The sequence below is a fragment of the Trichechus manatus genome, unplaced genomic scaffold (genome assembly GCF_000243295.1).
Source record: "Trichechus manatus latirostris isolate Lorelei unplaced genomic scaffold, TriManLat1.0 scaffold00003, whole genome shotgun sequence".
Classification (NCBI taxonomy): Eukaryota; Metazoa; Chordata; class Mammalia; order Sirenia; family Trichechidae; genus Trichechus; species Trichechus manatus.
Window position 1 is genome coordinate 9258653 of NW_004443939.1, and position 8591 is coordinate 9267243.

The following is an 8591-nucleotide window of genomic DNA, read 5'->3' on the forward strand; positions in this document are numbered from 1 at the left end:
CAGTTGGGTGGAGTGGAAGATTCGGAGCAGAAGGGTTGGCTTGGGTAAAGCATAGTGTGAGGAAACTCAATGGATCTGGGTTACCACTAGCAGTTCATTAAGGCTGAAGGGTTCACCCTGAGGGGAACCTGGTCAGGTGTGAGGCTGGAGGAATGGGCAGCTGCTGCATGCTGAAAGACCTCAAGGTCTCTGCTAAGGAGACACAATTTTATCAGATAGGCAATGGGGAGGCATTAAAGGAGTGTGGTAGTTGCCTGCATTTATGACTAATATTCTTTCCCACCAAGTTCTCTTTCTTGCTTTTATATTTTGCGGTATTAAACTGTTTGAAGTTATCACATTTTTATAGTAGGTCTGGGAACTCACATATGATATTGAATGTTATTAAAATGAAGAGGATTTGCACAAAAGCAACGTATTTTTAGTATTCACATTCTTCGGTATAAAGTTATATTTTATTTTCAAAGATCATAGAATAGAATGCTAGAGATGAAAGGGGATTTAGGCAGTGCCCCCATCCCAAGCCTTTATTTTCTGATGAGGAAATGGAGGCTCAAGAAATTCACCTTGCCCAAGGAGAATTCACAGGCCAGGGACAGGACAGAAGGCTTTGTAGTTGCTCTTTATCGTCACTTATTTTGTCCCAGACATTGTGCCGGGCGCTGCACTTACTTTGCCCTTCACACTCAAAATAATCTGCACATAAGGGATTGTATCACTCATTACATAGATGAGGAAACCAAGGCACAGATGAGTCAAGAGCACACAGCTAATTAAGTGCCGGAGTTTCAAATTTACTTTTATCTGAATCCAAAGCCTGAGCTTTTATCACCACCCACATGGTGGCAGAGCCGGGAATAGGGCCTGAGGCCAGAGCTTCTGCTTCAAGTCAGGCCAGCATATATCGTGTTAATCCCCAATGAATTGTTTTTATGGTCTTCCTCTTTGGTGGGATGTCCCTGCAAGTGTCTACGAAGGAATTCTCCTGTGCAGAATATGTCCGTTTGGGCAGGGATTTTATTGGAATGTTCTTTATTATGTCACAGAGGCCCTAACGTGACTAACCCTGGGAGGAATTCCTGTCTGGTCTCAGTTTAGGATTAGTTGGTGTTCTCCTAAGTATTTGACCTGTGGGTGTGTTGTTGTTGTATGCTGTTAATTGTGCAATTGATCAGGTTTCCCTTTTTGCACTGGTTGTTAGAACGCTCAGATCAATGCAAATGTGAACGCCACCCACAGCGAGTATACAGAACTTCACAGTATGCATTACTGCGTTATAGTCTCGTTCCTATCTCAGTTTTAGGTTCCAAGCCCTACTTTTTTTCTCATCTCTTTATAATTTATTTTTCCCTGATCTAATTTGTATAATCTTACAAGGCACCTTAGACTGTTTTCAGAACAAGATAAGGTATAAATAGCTAAATAAAAAGAAAATTTAGGTCCACGTTTAATCTCCAAACTTTTTGTAAAGCCCAGCAACAGACTCAACTTGCATAATGTTTCTATCAGTCCTGGCATAAGGAGGGAGAAGCTTAGAAGTTATAAATTCTGTCACAGAGCAATCACCCTGGGAACACTGCAGGACCCAGGTGGGGACATCTAGGAACTGGAACGGTTCCCCACTGTCCCGTCCAAATGAACTAGGATGCTGTATCCATCCTACCTAATTAAGGAGTGCTTGAAAGCAGGACATTTTTCTTGATTTACAAACCCTCCTCATCATCATTTATAGCACACTGATATGTGAAGGCAGGGAAGAGAGACTCTTAAGGGAAGATGGGTATTTCCTTAGATGACATTGGTGAGGGCACGTGTCACCTTCACACAAGCACCTCCGCTCAGATGGTTTGTTAAGAGTTCGGCAGCAGCTGACGGAACACACTGTACTTATTGACAACGCACTGAGCTATTATCCGTATTGGGACAAGAACTCAAGGACAGGACATAGATCAGACAAGCCCAGCGCCATGTCTTCAAAACTTGCTAAAAAGCAGGCCTGCTGGTGGTTTCAATGCATACAAAACTAGGGAAATCAACTTTATTCATGCATTAATTTATGTATTCATCCATCCCTTCATTTATTTCACAAACATTTATTTGTTGAGCTCTTTGCTAGACTCTGAGCAAAATAGACATGGTCCCTTCCCTCATGTAAGTTGTCTGGAATAGATACAGGAGATGTGGCTATCTGAAAGAAAAAAAAAATCCCAGAAACATAAGAGAGAAAAATATCATCTTGGCTTTAGAAAGGGGTTAGGGTAAAAGATTTGAAATCTGGTTGGTCTGTCTTCCAGTGGTCTGAAGATTACTTAAAAAAAAAAAAAAAAGGAGCATTTTTCTCCTCAGGGTAGACAATTTGTGGGTAGCATCTTAGAAGTAACATGGAAACTTCCTTTTTCCAAAGAGGTCTCATCCTCCCCGGCTGAGTGGGTGTCTCAGCCATCTAGTGCTGCTCTAACAGAAGTACCACAAGTGGATGGCTTTACAAAGAGAAATTTATTCTCTCACAGTCCAATAGACTACAAGTCCAAATTCAGGGCATCAGCTCCAGGGGAACGCTTTCTCCATCTGCTCTGGAGGAAAGCCCATGTCATCAGTCTTCCCTTGGTCTGGGAGCTTCTCTGCGCAGGAACCTCAGGTGAAAGGACGCACTCTGCTCCCAGCACTGCTTTCTTGGTGGTATGAGATTCCCATGTGTCTTTGCTCGCTTCTCTCTTTTATATCTCAAAAGAGATTGCATTAAGACACTGATCTTGTCAACCTCACCAGTGTAACCTCATCACAGTGATAGAATTTACAGCATATGAGGAGATCACATATAATCTTATCATAGTGGTAGAGTTTACAACACATAAGGACATCACATCAGATAACACAATCATACAATACTAGGAATCATGACCCAGCCAAGTTGCTACACATATTTTTGGGGGGACACAATTCAATCCATGACAGTGGGGTTAAAAAAAAAAAGGGTCAGCCTTCTCCTAGCTTCTAATATCATTGCCAGATAATTTATGTGTCATATCTCACAATGAACAAATCTGTCTTAGAAGAAGTACAACCAGAATGCTCCTTAGAAGCAAAGATGGGAGACTACGTCTAATATACTTTGGACATGTTGTCAGGAGGGATCAGTCCCTGGAGAAGGACATCATGCTTGGTAAAGTAGAGGGTCAGCGAAAAAGAGGAAGACCCTGAACAAGATGGATTCACCCAGTGGCTGCAACAATAGACTAAGCACAACAATGATTGTGAGGATGGTGCAGGACTGGGCAGTATTTTGTTCTGTTGTACATAGGGTCGCTATGAGTCAGAACTAACTCGACGGCACCTAACAACAACAACAATCTCACCAACATTTAAACATTTAAAATCTTTGTAAGTGATCTCTACAACCGTTGGCAACAGACCTACAAAATTCATTGTCTTTACAGAGATATCTGAAGTTGGTCACCCAGCTTCAAGCTATTCCATCTATCCTCCTTGAGGAAGCCAATCCCAAAGGTGGACCATCACAACTATTAATATCACTCTTCCTCAACCAACTTGACCTTTCTGATCCCCCTCTGCACTCACATCAGCACATATGCTATATATGGTGCACACTGTTACACCTCTACTATCCTTTCTTTGGCATCCTATTTCAACCTCCTTTCCTGTTTTAGTGGACTGAGTGGTGGCCCCCGAAAAGATATCTGTGAATGTGACCTTATTTGGAAAAAGGGTCTTTGCAGATGTAATTAAGTTAAGGATTTTGAGATCATCTGGATTATCCAATGGCAAATCCAATGGCAAATATTCTTATAAAAAAAAAAGGGCAAAGGGAAATTTGAGACACAGAGGAGAATGCAATATGAAGATGGAGTCAGAGATTGGAGTTACGAAGTCACAAGTCTAAGAATGCCTGGAGCCATCAGAAGCTAGATGAGGCAAGGAAGGACTCTTCCTTATAGACTTCGGAGGGATTCTTGTTCTGCTGACACCTTGATTTCAGACTTCCAGCCTCCAGAACTGCAAGAGAATACATGTCTGTTGTTTTAAGCCACTGAATTGGTGGTAATTTGTTATACAGGCCCTAGAAAAATAATATACCTGTCATTAGTATTAACCCTACTCCTCCTAAATCTCACTTCACATCTCTCCTTCACATCTCCTTTACCCAGTTCATTTGACTCTGTACCTATCCTCAACCCAACCCTTGCCCTAGAGCCTAGACATCTAGCATACCCACAATCCACATTCCAATTCCTGCTTCAGATAGGTGTCAAGCCCAAACTCTGGTCACCACCTGCTCTCTTTCTCTCTCTATTCTTGCTGTCTACTAAAGAGAAAAAGAACTATGAAAGATTTGACCCCCAAAAGTTCATACAGTCAAAGTTCAACTCATTTCCCAGGTATGGAAATATCTCTTCTATATCTGCTCCAGTCAGAAGCTCCCTGATTTAATCATGTACAAGAAGGCTGAGCCTACCTCGTACAAGTTCTAGAACATTTCCTGGGCCCCACATCAAAATGCCTTGTATGCTTTGCTTCATTCTCAGAGGAGGAGATTTCCTCCATTTAAAAAGAACCATTCACTGGTCTCTGGTGGCCCACTTACCCACAATTTTGTGTCTTTCTTTCCTTTCATTGCAAGATTTCCCAAGTAAGTGATTTTTACCAACTACATCAGTTTCATCTTTGCCCACGCCTTCCATAACCCTCTTCAATCTGGCTTTTTTTTTCTTTACTAGTAGCTCTCTCTGATTTGTTGCCTTTTCTTATCTTTTTTTTTTTTTTCCAGGTAATACTGTTGTTCTTCTTGACTCTCTCCGTGAATAACTTTTGGGATATCACACTCTTCTGAATTGCATTTCTTCTCTCTTAACTATCTGACAATCCTCTTTCCTTTACTGGATCCTCTTTCTCCTCATGTCTCCAAGGCTGTGTAATTTCTTTTCTTCTATTCTATCTTAGTACAACTTTGCAGAAAGCCCACAATTTTTGTGATTACAACTATTGCATCACTACTTCTTATTCTTAAATTTAAATCAACTGCTGTTTCCTCATATCCAGTGCCTGTCCATGTCATTGTCAACTGAATATTTTTTACAAACGTGTCTCACCACCACCTCAAGACGGTCCCAACCAAACCAACTTCCCCATCCAATTTTCCCATCAGAGACCATCTCCAGCCACCCAGACTTCACCTTCACCCCCGAATTTACTCAGATACCAAGTCCTGCCCACTTATCCATTAACATGTTGCTATATAGTCTTTATCTCTCTCTCTTTTAATTTTGGAGAAAATATACATAATAAACATTTACCAATTTAACAATTTCTACATGTGCAATTCAGTGACATTGATTATGTTTTTCATGTTAAACAGCCGTTATCACTATCCCTTTCCAAATTATTCTACTACCACTAAAATAAACTCAATGCCTCCTAATCAACCCCCGCAACGACTAATAATCTTTGATTTCTATATATTTGCTTATTTCACATAATCTCTCTTTTTTTAAATTCACACTTCTGCAACTCTATTCCAAATATCCGTCACTATCCACTCCTCATTATACATGACCCTGTCATAATTTATACGTGCCTTCTCACTCCAGTAGACTGTGAGTTTCTCAAGGGCATTCATTTTGGATCTCAGGTGCCTAACACAGGTGCAAACACATAGAGGCTCAGTAAATGCCCTTTGACTGGCCTAAGAAATGAATAAATTACTACCTCAGTCTCCCAACTAAGTCCTTCTCCTTCAAACTGCACAGTGATCCCCTGAATGACACATTCTTATTCATAAATCTTCTATTCTTGTAACAAACCTGAAAAGTAATGTTATGAGTTGAATTGTGTCTCCCAAAAAAGATATGTTGAAGTCTTAACCCCTAGGACCTGTGAATAAGAGCTTATTTAGAAATAGGAACTTTGAGGATGCTATCAGTTGGGTTAACATGAGGCCATACTGGAGTAGGGTGAGTCCTAATCCTATATGACCAATGTCCTTATAAAATAGAAGATACAGACAGACTGGGAGACTGAGGAAGAATGCCATGTGAAGCTGTAGCTAAAAGTCAAGGAACTCTTGGATCTACCAGAAGCTAGGAGAGAGGCATGGAACAGATTCTCCCTCAAAGCCTCAGAAGGGATCAATACCCTGATCTCAAACTCTCAGCCCGCAGAACTGTGAGACAATAAATTTCTGTTCTTATAAGCCACTCAGTTTGTGATATTTTGTTACAGCAGCCTTTGAAAACTCAGACAAGTAGTTATTATTCCTATTTTACAGTTGAAAAAACTGAAGCTCAGACAGGTTAAGGAACTCACTCAAGGTCACACAACCACAAGTGAGAAAATGGCAGAGTCAGGAATTCGATGCTTTTTCATTTGACGTAATTATGTCGGACTAGAAAAGGCCAAATTTTGCAGGACATTGAAAGCCAGGCAAAGAAGTTTGGATTTGATCCAGTTAGAACTAGTCTTCAAGATACAGGGAGTTTTTATAATACATACTTCATAGGGTTATTTGGAGAATCAAAAGAGATAACATATATAAATTACCTAAAATAAAGCCTGGCTTATTGTAGTTTCTCAAAAATGTAATGATCGCTATTATTTTTATTTTTATTTTTATTTGCATATATCTTTCTTCCTAGATAGATTAAAAGCATCTTGAGCATACAGGGCATGGTTGATATTTTTCTGTATTCCCTCCTCACCTTTTCTTTTTAAAGAATTGTGCTCTGTATAGTGGCTATGGGGCACTGGTGCAGTGTTTAAGAGCTTGGCTGCTAAACAAAAGGTCGGCAGTTCAAATCTACCAGCTGCTCCTTGGAAACCCTATGAGGTAGTTCTTCTCTGTCCTATTGGGTCTCTAAGAGTCGGAATTGACTCGATGGTAACAGGTTTGGATAGTGGCTATGAGTGTGGCCCAGGAGTCTGGCAGGCCTGGGGCAGTTGCCCTCTCTGCCACTCCGTGAGAATGCGGGCAGCTTTGCTGACATCTCTATGCCTCTCTTTCCTCACCAGTAACTTGAATTTACTACTCGATGCGATGAACAAATCAGTCTTAGAACAAATAAAACCAGAATGTTCTTAGAAGAGAGGATTGTGAGACTTTGCCTCACTTACTTTGGGCATGTCATCAGAAAAGATCATTCTCTAGAAAAGGACACCATGTTTGGTAAAGTAGAGAGTCAGCAAAACTGAGGGAAACCCTCAATGAGACAGACTGATAGAATACTTGCGACAATCATCTTAAACATACTAACGTAATGATCAGGGAGATGGCGCAGGACCACGTTTCATTAGGTTATACGCAGGGTCACTAGGAGTCAGAGCCGACTCAGTGGGAACTGACAACAATAACCCAGTGGAGTATTGTCAGGATTAAATTATACAGTACATAAAGCTGAACATAGTGCCTGCCACAAAGTAATCCTGAATAAACAGTAAGTAATATTACTACTTTTATTATTATAGTTACTTTTGTGAGACTTTTGTTTGGTGAGAAATTTCTTTCAGAAATCAGTGTTAGAAACAGCTTCGTTTCTCTCAAGGAACTGTTGCTTTGTATAGTCATAGGAACTATATAAATGATCAGGTTTCTCTAGTTGCCAGGAAGCTCAAAATCAAATCTGAAGTTTGATCATAGTAGTTGTGTATACCCTACTGTTCTTTTGTTCTCGTAATGAAGTGAAATTCATATAACAGAAAATCATAAAATTAGCCATTTTAAAGTGAACAATTCAGTGGTGTTTAGTGTAGTCACAATCTTGTGCAACCACCACTTCCATCTAATTCCAAAGCTTTTTTATCACCCCAAAAGGAAATCTAACAAAAAAAAAACCCATTGCCGTCAAGTCAATTCCGACTCAGAGCAACGTTATAGGACAGAGTAGAGCTGCCTCATAGGGCTTCCAAGGGGTGCCTAGTGGATTCGAACTGCCAGCCTTTTGGTTAGCAGACGTAGCTCTTAACCGCTGTACCACCAGGGCTCCAAAAAGTACCCATTAAACAGTTGCTCCCTCATTCCTTTCTCCCTGGCAATCATCAATCTGCATTCTGTTTCTCTGCATTTACTTATACTTTCTGAATATTTTATATAAATGGAATCGTAGAATATGTGACCTTTTGTGTCTGACTTCTTTTGCTTAGCATGTTTTTGAGGTTCTTCTACACTGTAGCACGTATCAGTCATTCATTCTCTCTTTATGGCTGAATAATATTCCATTGCTTGTATATAGGACAACCTGCTTATTCATTCATCCTTCGATGGACATTTGGGCTATTTCCAGCTTTTGGCTATTGTAAATAGTGCTGCAATGAACATGTGTGTAAATGCATTTGTTTGAGTCACATTTATTAGTTCTTTGGGGGTATATACCTTGGAATGGAATTGTTGGGTGATGTGATAATTCTACATGTGATGGTTAAGATTGTGTGTCATCTTGGCTGGGCCATGATTCTCTGTGTTTTAGTGTAATCACTCCCATGATTGAATATACTGTGAGTAGCCAATCAGATGAAAGGGAGTCTCCTTGGGGGTGTGGCCCACATCTGTATATAAGCAGACATTCTGGCTTTTTGCTCTCTCT